The sequence below is a fragment of the Microcebus murinus genome, chromosome 7 (genome assembly GCF_040939455.1).
Source record: "Microcebus murinus isolate Inina chromosome 7, M.murinus_Inina_mat1.0, whole genome shotgun sequence".
Classification (NCBI taxonomy): Eukaryota; Metazoa; Chordata; class Mammalia; order Primates; family Cheirogaleidae; genus Microcebus; species Microcebus murinus.
In genome coordinates, this window is record NC_134110.1 from 21,043,629 (window position 1) to 21,059,752 (window position 16,124).

The window sequence follows — 16,124 nt, forward strand, 5'->3', positions numbered from 1 at the left end:
AGAGGCCAGAGACAGAGTTTTTCAGAGCAAATTTGCCACAGTGCCACATATTTTATTATAAAAGATCTCATGCATATCAGTATATATGTGTTTATTTTTGGTTTGTGTGTGTATTGTTAAAGAAAAATTAAATGATACTTGTTAAAGCACAATAAGGGTGACCATGGTGATAGGTATAGAGACCACTTCAAAGGGAGAAAGGGCTCAACTCCAAATACAGCTGGGCAAAGTAAGATTTATGGCAAGTAACAAGGTGAGGGGTCTGTGAACAGAAAATTACCAAGAGAAAAGGTCAAGGGTAAGGAGGCTTCTGAATAAACCAGACTAACTGGATTCTTGCTGAAGAAAGGCTAGGGTGATAGAACATCACCTGGGATATGGTGGAGGATAAGGAACCTGATCAGATATCAAGGATGAGGAGTTCGTATTAAACTGACTTAGTGGGGCTCTTTGCTAAAACCGAATTTTACAAGGAAGTCCACAGGTGGACCTAGAAGAAGGTTCAGGAGCCTCATTAAAACACATGGTCAAGCAAAAAGTATTTTTCAGTGTGCAAAAAAATCAAGATTTTATAAAATGTTCCTTCTCTTCCACCTATCTCTCCCATTTCCAAAGAACACAAAGCACATTTTGCATGACTTCTAGATTCATATACTTATATTTTGAATGACGTGTTATATCTTTCTCTTTGTAATTCTCAACCTCAGCATACATAAGTTGAACTTAGAAGTCAACATTTCCTGAACATGCTCCTCCACCAGAGTCACCTCTACAGATCTTGCTGCCCTTATTACTACTGAAGATACTTTCTCTTATGCAAGTAGAGATGTTACATGTTTTTAGCCTCTTCCCGTTTACCTTCCACTTGCATGCATACCCTGTGTAGTTCATTACCTCCTCTAGCTGGTATAGATGGTTATGAAACTTTCTCTTTTTTTTTTTTTTTTTTTTTTTTTGTGGCTGGGTTACAGTTTAATGAAACTTTTTCTTAATCAGAAACATTTGTCTTATTAAGAAGTGATTTTAATTGTAATTTAATTAATAATTTAACTCTTTCCTCACTTGTGGATACAGTGTTTGCTTTTCTCTAGTGATTTTGCTTGACTCTGCTATATCCCTCTGGCAAAGGCTGTGGTTCCCTCACTTGAGTGGGCATTAACATCATCTGGGGCCTTGTTAAAACACAAAGTGAAACCTTCATCCTAGGGTTTCTAGTTTACAAGATCTGGTTTGGAACCTGAGAATTTGCATTTCTAACAAGTGCCAGAACTTGTCTGAGGACCACACTTTGAGAAAATTGAGATTGGGATTCATTAACCTCAGTTAGAGAAAATCACTGAAATGTACCAAAACCAAGGAGAGAACAGATTGGAAGTCCCTTTATCAATGTGTGATTAATGCTTTACATACTCAGACTTCTTCAAGGACTCATAAACTCAACTCCAGAATACTGAACCAGAATACACATGTTAATAAGACTTCCAGTAATTTGTATGTTTATTATATTTTGAAAATCACTTGACTAGTTTGCCTCCCAATTGTCAAGTCCCAGAAGCAGAGCTCAGCTCAGAGAGATGTGGATGGCTAATGCTTTGTGTTCCAAGTCAGCTGTTGTTTAAGTTTTGTTTTGGAGAGTTACCCAGGTGCCCTTCCAAGTAGGCAATGATTGAAAGAGTATGCCCTAGAGGCATACTATTTTCTCTCCTAGCTCAGAACATTTAACTGATTTGAAGCAGGGACATTTCATGATTTGCGGGGGGATGAGGTGGGGAGGGGATATACTCACAAATTCTGGAAGTGGCAGAGATCCAAGGACAGCTACAATATCTCTGTTGTCCAAGGCTCTTCTGAAAGGCTCACATTGCTAGAGAAACAGATATGACCCAGAATCAACAGAAGCTAAACTGCAAGTTCAGCTTTGTCAAAGCTTCAGATGTAGCCATGTTTGTTAAGAAGATTGACATTAAGCAGATGAGCAGAGTATGCCTGTGGATCATTCAGGGAATTCAAGAGGAAGCAGGTGCATGCTCTTACTGCCAGAAAAACACCGGATCCTGGAGAAGTTGTAGCCCCTCCCAGAAACTATTTCTGCAGAGTACCCTCAGAATCATATCGGTCTGCATTCAACAAGAGTCTTCTTTCTGTTACTCTAAGAAGAGATCAACTTATTTTCCAGGTAAGGGAATGGGAGCAAATGTGATCCAGACAACAGGCTTGGCCAATTTCTCCAAGTTATGTTTTTAAAAGGCCCCCAGGCAAGGGATGCAAACAGCCCAAGGCTTGGTAAATGACCCTATGATCTGCCCTTGGCCTGTTATCATGTCAGAACTGAGTCACAGTACCTGCTTCTTGCTTTGTGTTTGCCAGACAAATGGCCGATACTGAAAAGGAGGAGGGCACAGCCATCCAGGCCAACTGCTGGTACTCCTTGGCCAATTAAAATGGTTGCTTTATAGGCAGTCACGGTGGCTCATGCTTGTAATTCCAATGATTTGGGTGGCTGAGGCAAGAGAATCCTGGAGGCCAGGAGTTTGAGACCAGCCTGGGAAACATAGGGGGACCCTGTCTCTTAATAAAAATAACAGCAACAACAAACAGTTATGTTCTTCTGTTGAGCAGAGCCTAGGATGCTAAAAATGTCCTATAGAAAGGCTAAATGGCCTCACACAGGAAGTGGCAGAGCTGGGGTATTAAGTAAAGCATTATAATCCAAGTCCTTTTTAAACATTTCACTGACTTGACACCCAGAAATTTCACATGTACTATCTGGAACCCAGAACTATTTTTTTAAACTTTCTTATTGTGAGCTGTAAACAGAAAACATTTTAGAAAACATAGTACTGCTTTACAAATATATAAAGCTAATACCCAAGTAAAGAAATAAATTATTCTTGGCTTTCCCAAAACTGCTGAGTATCCCTTCCCAATATTGATCACCTCTTCCAACCACTTTTACAAACTATGGGCCATTACCTACAAAATTATGTGTACATTACCCACTGACCATTCCACTGTGTGATATAGACCACAGAAAATTACATGCACAGTTTATGAAAAATATGTGTTTAAATATTTATAACAACATTATTTGTAATAGCCACAAAATGGAAATAATTCAGAATAGTTAACTAAATGGTTGTACATGAATTCAGTGGAATTCAGCTATACAACAAAAAATAATGAACTTTAGCTACATGTAAAAACCTTGATGAATTTCATAAACATAATGTTGAGCAAAATAATCTGGGCAAAAATATACTTGTATGATCCCATTTTTATAACATTAAGAAAAGTAGATGGTCTTAAAAGTCCGGATAGTGGTTATCTGTGAAGAGGAAAAAGGTTATTTTTAGAAGGGCTCACTGGGGTCTTCTCTATTGGTGGAGTTCACTGTGGTAAATTTAGGATTAGTTTATTTTCTACTTGTATTTTATATTTTTGTTTTTAAAATTTTGTATTAAATGGGAAACGTTCCCAAAAAGCACATTTATCCTGTGGCAGACGGAAGACATTCTCTCTACCCTCTTAGTGTCAGATAATTGAGTATATGAAATAAACTGACAGTGGCAGGTTGTTTTTTTTTTTTTTTTTCAATTAAAAAAAAAACAAAAAACTATCTTCTTTTTGAGATAGAATCTCACTCTGTTGCCCAGGCTAGAATGCCATGGCATCAGCCTAGCTCACAGCAACCTCAAACTCCTGGGCTGAAGCAATCCTTCTGCCTCAGCCTCCCAAGTAGCTGGGACTACAGGCATGTGCCACCATGCCTGGCTAATTTTTTCTATTTTTGGTAGAGACAGGGTCTCAGACTCCTGAGCTCAAATGATCTGCCTGTGTCAACCTCCCAGAGTGCTAGCATTTTTTAAATTTTTTTTCTTTTTTAAAGACAGACTCTTGCTCTGTTGCCTGGGCTAGAGTGCGGTGGCATCAGCCTAGCTCACAGCACCTCTACCTCCTGGGCTCAAGTGATCTTCCTGCCTTAGCCTTCTGAGTAGCTGGGACTATAGGCATGTGCCATCATACCTGCCTAATTTTAGTTGGCCAGCTAGCTTATTTCTATTTTTAGTAGAGACTGGGTCTCACTCTTGCTGAGTTGGGTCTGGAACTCCTGAACTCAAGCAATCCTCCCACTTCAGCCTCCCAGAGTGCTAGGACTACAGGCATGAGCCACAATGCCAGGCCCACAATAAACAGATTAACAGGAGAAAAAGTATACAAATTTCTTATAGGCACCAGGGTGTTACATCAAAGAAACTTGAATATCCCCAAATCCAGTGATATCTAGAAGCTTGTATACCCTCTTCATAGGGGAGAGAGGAGAGGGAGGTAGACAATTTAGGGGAGAATAAATGATTTTGGGGAAAGATGAATGGACCCTCAGAAGAATAGGTGACAATCTGTGACAAAGTCTGTCTGGACTTCGTGTCCGCTAATATTCTCTCCTGTGACATGAGCCAATCTTCCTTGGTTCATGAGATTCCTGGGGAAGGAATTCATGGCAATTAAAGTCCTTTTGGCATTCCAGCGCTGAGCAGAGCAGTGGCGGGCGTAGCTAGCGGGTGGGCAGCAAAGGGTGGGTACAGCTTGGTTTCCACCCCTCCCCCTCAGGCGCCAGCCCCACCCCTCTGCCAGCCAGCCAACAGTGTCCTACTATCCCCTGTGGTGCCCCCCACCCCCAGCAAATCTCCCTCTGACCTTGGGCAGCCAGAGCTCCAAGACTCCTCAGGACACCATGACCACCAAGGAGGCAGCAGGTGCTTACCCCACGAAGGCCAACAGACAAGAGAATGACCAGGTGAAAAGTAATGGAGACTTATCCCCAAAGGTGAAGGGGAATCGCCCCCCTCCCCGTTAACAGAACAGATGAGGCAGCTGGGGCCACAGGCGATTCCATCAACCCAGCACCCCTAGCCAGAACGCTGAAGCCAAGGGGGAGGCTGCCCTCAAGGAAACCCCAAGAAGAAGAAATTCTCTTCCAAGAAGCCTTTCAAATTGAGTGGCCTGTCCTTCAAGAAAAATTGGAAGGAGGGTGGGGTGATTCTTCTGCCTCCTCACCTGCAGAGGAAGAGCTGGAGTAGAGGGAGATTGGTGCCTGCAGTGAAGAGGGCAGTGCCCAGCAAGGGAAGGCTGCTGCCACCCCAAGAGCCAGGAGCCCTAGGCCAAGGGGCAGAGGCTAGTGCCGCCTCCAAGGGAGGAAACACAGAAGAGGCAGGGCCCCATGCTGCAGAGCCATACACTCCCTCGGGGCTGTAGAGTGGCCCTACACAGGCCAACGCTGAGCAGAATGAGTAGCTGGGTGATCTGTAAGCTGCAAAAACTATGCTGTCCTTGTGAAGTCACTGCCTGGACATGGTGCCCTAGCTGCCTTCCTGTGCCTTCAGAAAGGAAGGGGCTGTGGCCCTCTCACAGACATGTCCCCCCTCCTCCTCTCCCTCCTGTAGATTCTCCCATCAGCCATCTGGCCATCCTCTTAAGACCAGTCAAAGATGGTTCCTTACAGCTTCCCAAGTTAGGTTAGTGATGTGAAATGCTCCTGGCCCTGGCCCTCCCTCCCTGGCCCCACCCCTGCAGAAGGCAATTGTTGGTTTTCTTCCCCAATTCTTTTCCAAGTGAGTTTTGTTTACTCCCCAAATCCCTGAGCCAGATGTGGGGTGCTTATACTTCCAAACCTTGAGTGTCCAACCTTTCCTCCTGTTGAGTTTTTAGTCTCTTGTGCTATGCCTAGTGGCACCTGGGCTGGGGAGGACACTGTCCCTGTCTAGGTTTTTATAAATGTCTTACTCAAGTTCAAACCTCCAGCTTGTGAATCAAGTGTGTCTCTTTTTTGACTTGGTAAGCAAGTATTAGGCTTTCGGGCGGGGGAAGGTCTATAATGTGAAACAACTTCTTGTTGTCTTTTTTTTCTCCCATTGTTGCAAATAACTTTTAATAGTCAAACCCCCAGATTTGTACTTGGGGCAGAAAATTTGGGTGGGGATTGAGGCCTCTGGTTTAGTTGTGGTGATTTTTCCTGTCTACTTAACTCCATATTCCATTAGCTGAGTTCCAGTTTTCTATTGAACTATGAACACAATAAGAGCAAAATTCATATGATTATTTTCTCTGTTGAGTTAAATTGAATTGTGTGTGAAGGCTTGTACTAAAGTTATGTAGAGTTGAGAGAGGAGAAGCTAAAGTTCCAACCTCTATTTTTCTTTTCCTTTCTACCAGTGCCTCCAAATGCGTGGTACACGTGTTGTTTATTAGTTTATAAGGGACCCATAGGAGAAAGAACATTTCTAGTGTTTTATGCCAATCACAGAAAAAGCACCTATATGTTTCTTATAATTCTTTGCTTCTTAAAAGTAGGATTGGCTGGGCACAGTGGCTCACGCCTATAATCCTATCACTCTGGGAGGCCAAGGCCAGCGGATTGCTCGAGGTCAGGAGTTCGAAACCAGCCTGAGCAAGAGCGAGACCACGTCTCTACTAAAAATAGAAAGAAATTGGCCAACTCATATATATGTAGAAAAAAATTAGCCAGGCATGGTGGCGCATGCCTGTAGTCCCAGCTATTTGGGAGGCTGAGGCAGTAGGATTGCTTGAGCCCAGGAGTTTGAGGTTGCTGTGAGCTAGGCTAATGCCACGGCACTCACTCTAGCCTGTGCAACAAAGCGGGACTCTGTCTCAAAAAAAAAAAAAAAAAAAAAAAGTAGGATTGCCACTACCCTACCCCTAGGCACTTCCCTGGCTCCATACCTGCTTCCTTTGCTTCCATTGTGGTTCTCCATGAAGATTTTTTTTTGTTTTTTTTGTTTGTTTGTTTGTTTTGAGACAGAGTCTCACTTCGTTGCCAAGGCTAGAGTGCCTTGGAGTCAGCCTAGCTCACAGCAACCTCAATCTCCTGGGCTCAAGCAATCCTTCTGCCTTAGCCTCCCAAATAGCTGGGACTACAGGCATACGCCACCATGCCTGGCTAATTTTTTTCTATATATATTTAGTTGGCCAATTAATTTCTTTCTATTTTTAGTAGAGACGGGGTCTCGCTCAGGCTGGTTTTGAACTCCTGACCTTGAGCGATTCCCCCTCCCCCCCTCACCGATCCCCCTCCTAGAGTGCTAGGATTACAGGCGTGAGCCACCACGCCCAGTCTTATTTATTTCTTTAAATAGCTACTTTTAGGCCGGGCGCGGTGTCTCACACCTGTAATCCTAGCTCTCTGGGAGGCCGAGGCTGGCGGATTGCTCGAGGTCAGGAGTTCGAAACCAGCCTGAGCAAGAGCGAGACCCCATCTCTACTATAAATAGAAAGAAATTAATTGGCCAACTAATATATATAGAAAAAATTAGCCGGGCATGGTGGCGCATGCCTGTAGTCCCAGCCACTTGGGAGGCTGAGGCAGAAGGATTGCTTGAGCCCAGGAGTTTGAGGTTGCTGTGAGCTAGGCTGATGCCACGGCACTCATTCTAGCCTAGGCAACAAAGCGAGACTCTGTCTCAAAAAAAAAAAATAAAAAAATAAATAGCTACTTTAAGTTCCATTGTGAGGATATTTCAATTTTTTTCCAGTTTCTAATGTTTATTATATTTATAAATATTTAGGTGATTTCTTATTAATATATGCCTATTTTGTTTATATATCTGAATAACTAATATAGACACATAGCTAAAATATTAAATTATAAAAATAGGCTGGGTGCGGTGGCTCATGCCTGTAATCCTAGCACTCTGGGAGGCCAAGGTGAGCAGATTGCTCGTGGTCAGGAGTTTGAAACCAGCCTGAGTGAGACCCCGTCTCTACTAAAAATAGAAAGAAATTAATTGACCAACTAAAAATATATATACAAAAAAAAAAAAATTAGCCGGGCATGGTGGCACATGCCTGTAGTCCCAGCTACTCGGAGGCTGAGGCAGTAAGATCGCTTGAGCCCAGGAGATCGAGGTTGCTGTGAGCTAGGTTGATGCCACGACATTCACTCTAACCTGGGCAACAAAGTGAGACTGTCTCAAAAAAAAAAAAGATACACAGTGAGAAGTCTGCTGTCCACCCATGATGGCCATATATGCTGCTTTGCCTGGTACAGACCCAGGCATAAATCATTGTCCTGGCATAATTATGAATAGCCCCTTCTTTCTCTCATAAATGTAATAGTTTAGATGACGAATTATACAGACACTGTACTTAGATCCCTGTTTATTCACCATGCTGCTACCCCTCCCCATTCAGAAGCATCTGTGGTATCATTGTGTATCTGCCATAGGAATTTTATGTATATTTTGTAAATATATGATATGCATCAGTTCTATTTTTGCATTTTTTTGTAGACATGGTCTTACTCTTATGCCTAGGCTGGAGTGCAGTGGTATGATCATAGCTCACTGCAGCCTCAAAATCCTGAGCTGAAGTGATCCTCCTGCCTCAGCCTCCTGGGTAGCTGCGACTACAGATGCCCATACCATGCGCTAATCTTTTAAATTTTTTTTTCTTTTTTCTTTTTTTTTTCCTGTAGAGATGAGGTCTCCCTCTGTTGCTCAAGCTGGCCTCAAACTGGGACTCTAGCAATCCTCCAGCCTCAGCTTCCCAAAGCTCTGGGATTATAGACATGAACTATTGTGCCAGCCAATTTTTTTTTTTTTTTGCATTTTTAAACAAATGAATGTATCTATGCTTTTTAATTTACATTTTTACTAAAAATAAAAACAAAAAAACAATACTTCGGGCAGGCACAGTGGCTCACACCTGTAATCCTAGCACTCTGGGAGGCCAAGGCAGGAGGATTGCTCAAGGTCAGGAGTTCAAGACCAGCCTGAGCAAGAGCGAGACCCTGTCTCTATGGAAAAAATTAGCTGGGCATGGTGGTGCATTCCTGTAGTCCCAGCTACTTGGGAGGCTGATGCAGAAGGATTGCTTAAGCCCAGGAGTTTGAGGTTGGTGTGAGCTAAGCTGACACCATGGCACTCTAGCCTGGGCAATGGAGTGAGACTCTGTCTCAAAAAAAAAAAAAAAAAATTAAGAAAAAGATTCTCATACCCTCTTCCCTCTCTCTCTTTCTTTCTCAATCATTCTCTTGCACTCTTTGTACTTCTTTTGCCCTATCTCTGTCTGCCTTTCTCTGGGTGTATGTGTCTCTCTCTGGCTCTGTCTTATTAATTTACTTATTTCCCTATCTACTAATTTACATTAGTATGGACTCATGAACACATATTTTATTTAATGTGCTATAATCTCTTACTCTTATGTAGATACTCAAAGTTTGCCTAATTTGACTACTGGAAGCCCTTTCTAGTGTTGCCTGTGTCCTTTGACATGCCTTCATCAGTTATTTTAGTGCTGACCTAATTTTAGATTCTGACCCAAGAATATATTCCAAGCTCATCTTGTACCTCTCCTTTCCCTACCATGTAATCAGCCATATTTTCTCAAGAGTCTAGGTTCCTATTAGTGGAGAAAGTAAAGTTATTTAGACACTAAGGTCTTAGTGCTACTGATATATTATTGTTTTTAGATCATTTCAAATATACAGGATATAGCTGGGTTTGGTGGCATGCACCTATAGTCTCAGCTACTTGGGAGACTGAGGCAGGAGGATCACTTGGACTCAGGAGTTTGAGGATGCACTGAGCTATGATTATGCCACTGTACTCTAGCCTGGGTGACAGAGTGAGACCCTGTTTAAAAAAAAAAAAAGAGAGAGAGAGAAAGAAAGAAAAATATATCAAATATACAGGATATAAAGACATATACTACATATATAACTATATATTTATATGTATATATATGTATATACTATATATTTATATAAATGTATGTATGCATATACATATATTCACATATTTACAATGATACTTTCATGTCAATCCACCCCATAGGGTTTTTTCTGGGCTTCTTCCATTCCCTATTTGTATAGCCTCCTTCCACATTGAGAACTTTCTCTCCCAGCAAGGATCTTCTTGCATTTCTGTAGACTTCCCTTCTCCCTTCCCCTCACTTCCAGTGTTCCACTTTCCTCCTCTCAGTTGCTAGACCAGAGGATCACAAAGGTGTCTTAGATTTACTATAAACTTTCAGATAAGTGTGGCAACCTGTCTGCCCCATGGGAGTGGTAGCCTGTCTGTCTGAGTCCTGGGTGGCAGAAGCAGCCCAGGGCCTGGGCTGAGGCCCAGTCAACCTTCTGGGGGGCTACCATACCATTTCATATGCAAGGTATAAACACATTTTCTTCCACGTTGGGCCTGGCATTTCCTTTTCTGTTCAATGGTGGACTCCATGAGAGCAGGGTCCATATGTTGAATTTTCTGTTAGTATCAGTTTCTGAAACAAGAAAAAAATACATATTATTATTATTATTATTATTATTTTGAGGCACAGTCTCACTCTGTTGCCCACAGGTTAGAGTGCCGTGGCGTCAGCCTAGCTCACAGCAACCTCAAACTCCTGGGCTCAAGCAATCCTCCTGCCTCAGCCTCCCAAGTAGCTGGAACTACAGGCATGTACCACCATGCCCAGCTAATTTTTTCTGTATATTTTTAATTGGCCAATTAATCTCTTTCTCTTTTTAGTAGAGATAGGGTCTCACTCTTACTCAGGCTGGTTATGAACTCCTGACCCTGAGCCATCCTCCTGCCTTGGCCTCCCAGAGTGCTAGGATTACAGGCATGAGCCACTGTGCCCGGCCCATATTTTTCAAATAAAATTGAATGAAGGTGGTAACAGGTTTGACCCACAGAAAAGAATCAGCCCAAACATGTGTAAATCTATTTTGTCTCAATAAAAATATTTTTTTCTAGATTAAAACAATAAAAATTATGTCCCAGTCACCTCCCTCAGAAAAGCCTATTTGCTCTAGACTGACTTTTCACTGTGATTGGGTCTCTGAGTAAATGTTGAATAAATGATTTACCAGTTTTAAAAGTTTCAATAGTGGGGTGGACTATTATATTGTTTTACATAGGAGGCAAAGGATATTTTACACATAGACATTTACTTCATTTACCCTATGTCCTAGTTTAAATCCTCAGAATATAGATTACTATCCCCAAAAGTCTGTATCCTTTTTCATCTATACTTTATTAGACTAAGCTTTAACAAATTTTAAGAAGCTCTTTTATAATTGAGAGTATATTACTACAAGCTATTTTTAAAAAATGTATATTCTTTGATTATCAGGAACTTGACAATTAGTTTTGCTGCTTTTGTTTTTTGTTTGTTTATTTGTTTGTTTCTCTGATAATACTCCCATTCTTAGCCCCTGTCTATATTAATAATGCTGCCAGGAATGTTTTCCAGTTTCAGTTTTCTTCTTTCCTGATTATGTTAAAGAAAACAGAAGTGGATACTAGTTATAGTATTCATATTGTTATCACTAATAACTATTGCAATAGGGAAGAGAGTCCAGCATGAACTGAGCACAACTTTGATCTATACAGAGGTGATTGGGTGTTTTAAAGGGAGGATCAGAGAATAAGAATAGGGGTGAGCTGGAGGGTGCTCAGTAGATTCAGAGAAGTAAAAAATTACAAAAAGTCAAGGAGCAGGCTGTCCATGTGAAACCCATCTGGGGGTGCTAGCTGGTACTTTATGAAATTAGGCTCCTACTCTCCCTCAGAGGCAAGGGTGGGGGTGGGGGTGGAAAAGAGGCCCTATCTTCATGTGTTGGCTGAAACAAACAGTAAATTCTTTTGGTAGCCTTTATTTTCAGACAGGCATTTTAAGGAAGGAGTAGGATCATCCTAGGGAGATGGTCTAGAGCTGTTAGAAACTATATTAGTGTTTTTTTGTTTTTGTTTTTTTTTTGAGACAGAGTCTTGCTTTGTTGCCTAGGCTAGAGTGAGAGCCGTGGTGTCAGCCTAGCTCACAGCAACCTCAAACTCCTGGGCTCAAGCGATCCTCCTGCCTCAGCTTCCCGAGTAGCTGAGACTACAGGTGCAAGCCACCATGCCCAGCTAATTTTTTTGTTTGTTTCATTTTGAGTTGACTGGCTAATTTTTTTCTATTTTTAGTAGAGACGGGGTCTCGCTCTTGCTCAGGCTGGTCTTGAACTCCTGAACTCAAGTGATCCTCCCGCCTAGGCCTCCCAGAGTGCTAGGATTACAGGCGTGAGCCACTCTACCCAGCCTTTTATTAGTGCTTGTTCAAGTCATTATAGGCCAAGGTTATTACCTAGTTGAAAAGAGGCCTCAGAGGAACCTGACTGAAGTTTGGTCAAGGAGAGAGCCTTAATCAATGTGTCTGCTAGCAGTAAGAGTCATTGAGTATATAATCTTGATTGAAAGTTTACTTTTTGTGGCCGGGTGCAGTGGCTCACGCCTGTAATCCTAGCACTCTGGGAGTCCCAGGCGGGTGAATTGCTCAAGGTCAGGAGTTCAAAACCAGCCTGAGCACCTCGTTTCTACTATAAATAAAAATAAATTAATTGGCCAACTAAAAACATATAGAAAAAATTAGCCGGGCACGGTGGCACGTGCCTGTAGTCCCAGCTACTCAGGAGGCTGGGGCAGTAGAATTGCTTGAGCCCAGGAGTTTGAGGTTGCTGTGAGCTAGGCTGACACCATGGCACTCACTCTAGCCTGGGCAACAAAGTGAGACTCTGTCTCAAAAAAAAAAAAAAAAGTTTAATTTTTGCCAGACCTTTTGCCAATTGTTGACAAAATATCTATGGCCTTTGAGGAGAGGTAGTTTAGAAGAGAGAACAAGGAATCAGACATTCCTGAAATCTATGAAAGCACGATGAGCTAAAGTACAGTGTGTATAGGAGCCCAGAGGAGAGTGGCCAGGAAGGGATTTTTAGGGAAGACAGTGGTTGGGTTGGAGCTTATGGCGAGCCCAGGTGTTGGGGTGGTAGGATTTGGTGGGCATTCATAGACAAGGTACCTAAGCATATCAGAGAGACTGCCAAAGGGCAGAAGACCTGACTCACAGACTTAAAGAGGAGAAAGGGAAAAGGAGGAGACAAGGTATGGGTCTAACAGATGGGCAGGCCCATACAGTGGAGGGTGCATGACATGCATTGAAGGATTTTCATCAGGGTGATCCCCTGGCAATATGTGGGGAAGTCTGCAGGCTAATTGGGAAAACAGAAAGAATGAGATCATAGAGACAAATTTAGGGACTGATTCAGTCTATATTAATTTATAACAGGGGTCAGCAAAGTACAAGTAGTAGCTAAATCTGGATTGTTATCTACATGTGTATGGCTTGTGTAGGAACCCAGGCCCTTGGCTTCCTAAAGGTTCACTGAAATATCACTGACATGAGGCAGATAACAGATTTGAGTACAATACAAATTTGGACCAACAGACTAGCAATAGTTGAGGGCAAGAGACTAAGGACCAAGTAAATATTTTACTTACTTTTAATTATCAATGACTTATAAAGTACTAAACAGAACCAAAAAAGTTTCTCTGGAAAAGTAATTATTAATAATGACTTTTTTTTTTTTTTTTTTTGAGACAGAGTCTCGCTTTGTTGCCCAGGCTAGAGTGAGTGCCGTGGCGTCCTAGCTCACAGCAACCTCAAACTCCTGGGCTCGAGTGATCCTTCTGCCTCAGCCTCCCGGGTAGCTGGGACTACAGGCATGCGCCACCATGCCCGGCTAATTTTTTATATATATATCAGTTGGCCAATTAATTTCTTTCTATTTATAGTAGAGACGGGGTCTCGCTCTTGCTCAGGCTGGTTTTGAACTCCTGACCTTGAGCAATCCGCCCGCCTCGGCCTCCCAAGAGCTAGGATTACAGGCGTGAGCCACAGCACCCGGCCAATAATGACTTTTTTGTATTTAAAAATTTTTCATCTTGACTTTTCATGTGAATTTTGTATTATTTGCTCATATGTTAAAATTCTTTGCATTATTTTGTATTGTGCTCTAGTTACCTCATATAAGTGTAATCATGCAGTATTTGTCCTTTTGTAACTAGCTTATCTTACCTGTATAATGTCCCTAATTTTTTTTTTTTTTTTTTCCTTTGACAGAATCTCACTCTGTTGCCCAGGCTATAGTGTTATGGCATCAGCCTAGCTCACAGCGACCTCCAACTCCTGGGCTAAAGCAATTCTCCTGGGTCAGCCTCCTGGCTGCCTCAGCCACCATGCTGGCTAATTTTTCTATTTAGTAGAGATGGGGTCTCACTCTTGCTCAGGCTGGTCTCAAATTCCTGATCTCAAGTGATCCTTTTGCCTCTGCCTCCCAGAGTGCTAGGATTATAGGCATGTGTCACCATGCCAATGTCCCCAAGATTTATCCATGTTGTAGCATATATCAATATTCCCTTCTTTTTAAAGTCAGAATAATATCCTATTGTATGCATATACCACATTTTATTTATCTGTTCATCCATCAATGGATAGTTTGCTTCTACCTTTTGGCTATTGGGAATAATGCTATGTACATGGGTGTATAAATATCTTTTCAATTCCCTGCTTTCAGTTCTTTTAGATATAACCCCAAAGTGAAATTGCTGGATGATATGAAGTTCTGTGACCAGGTCTTAATTTATGGAGGTGACTAAGTGAAAACATGGAGAGATCAATGCCATGCCATTGAAAGAAGATTTTATTACTTACATTTACCCAGGAAGGGGGTACTCCATGCCACATCCCATCACATGAGAAATACTAGGTTTCTGTCAGAAGGCAGAAGATAGGAATGAAGGGAAAAGTTAGGCCAAAGCCTTTATTGAGAATTCCAAGGGATAGACAAAGAAGGTCAGAGTAAACAGTGTAGGATTGGCTAATTTAAATAATTCTGGCTGGTTTTGGGCTGGCTATAGGGATGGTCTTTAGTTGCTTAGTTCTTGGCCTGGGATGATTGAGGGTAGGGGAAATACTGGCTGATGAGAGTTAGATAAGAAGCTACCTGAGGCTATAGACTAGGATTGTTGGTTGGGTTATGAAAGATATATTCATAGGCAAATTTGTTATCTTTAAGGATTAGCTAGCCTTGTGAGGGGCAGTTTCTCCCAGAGTTTCTAAGGGCCCTTAAATACCACAAGCATCAAGAATACATAAAATAAGGCCGGGCGCGGTGGCTCACGCCTGTAATCCTAGCTCTCTGGGAGGCCGAGGCGGGCGGATTGCTCGAGGTCGGGAGTTCAAAACCAGCCTGAGCAAGAGCGAGACCCCGTCTCTACTATAAATAGAAAGAAACTAATTGGCCAACTAATATATATAGAAAAAATTAGCCGGGCATGGTGGCGCATGCCTGTAGTCCCAGCTACTCGGGAGGCTGAGACAGGAGGATCGCTTGAGCCCAGGAGTCTGAGGTTGCTGTGAGCTAGGCTGACGCCACGGCACTCACTCTAGCCTAGGCAACAAAGTGAGACTCTGTCTCAAAAAAAAAAAAAAAAAAAAAAAAGAATACATAAAATAAGGCTGGGCGTGGTGGCTCATGCCTATAATCCTAGCACTTGGGAGGCCGAGGTGGGAGAATTGCTGGAGCTCAGGAGTTGGAGACCAGCCTGAGCAAGACCGAGGCCCTGTCTCTACTATAAATAGAAAGATATTAGCCAAACAACTAAAAATAGTAAAAATTAACCAGGTTCGGTGGCACATGCCTATAGTCCCAGCTACTTGGGAGGCTGAGGCAGGAGGATCACTTGAGGCCAGGAGTTTGAGGTTGCTGTGAGCTAGGCTGACCACGGCACTCTAGCCTGAGCAACAGTGTGAGACTGTCTCAAAACAAAACAAAAAAAAAACCATAAGAAAATAAATTAATATAATTGGCTGTGTAATGAATGGATGCCAAATAAACAAATGCAGAAACTAAGAAACTTGGAACATACAGTAATTCTTTTTTGAAATTCTTTAAGGAAACCACATACTGTTTTCAATAGTGGCTGAACCATTTTATATTTCCATCAACATTGCACAAAGTTTTCTAATTCTGTACATCCTCACTCACACTTATGTTCTGTTTCTGTTTGTCTTAGTTTGTTCTTATAGTAGCCATCCTAATGGATGTGAAGTGATCTCTCATTGTGGTTTTGATTTTCATATCTGTAATAGTGATGTTGAACATCTTTTCATGTGTTTACTGGCCATTTGTATATCTTCTTTGGAGAAATTCCATGTAATTAATTTGCCCATTTTTAAATCTGTTTATGTTTATGTTGAATTATAGGAATTTTATATGTATTCTGACTATTAAC

At 42.0% G+C, this 16,124-nt stretch overlaps 1 protein-coding gene and 1 pseudogene across 1 annotated transcript in view; both read left to right on the top strand.

The window, feature by feature from the left end:
* Nucleotides 1-16,124, top strand: part of SNURF (SNRPN upstream open reading frame) — a 141,391-nt gene that overhangs the window by 90,502 nt on the left and 34,765 nt on the right. The window lies entirely within an intron of this gene.
* LOC105868777 (MARCKS-related protein pseudogene) lies at nucleotides 2,372-5,951 on the top strand (annotated as a pseudogene).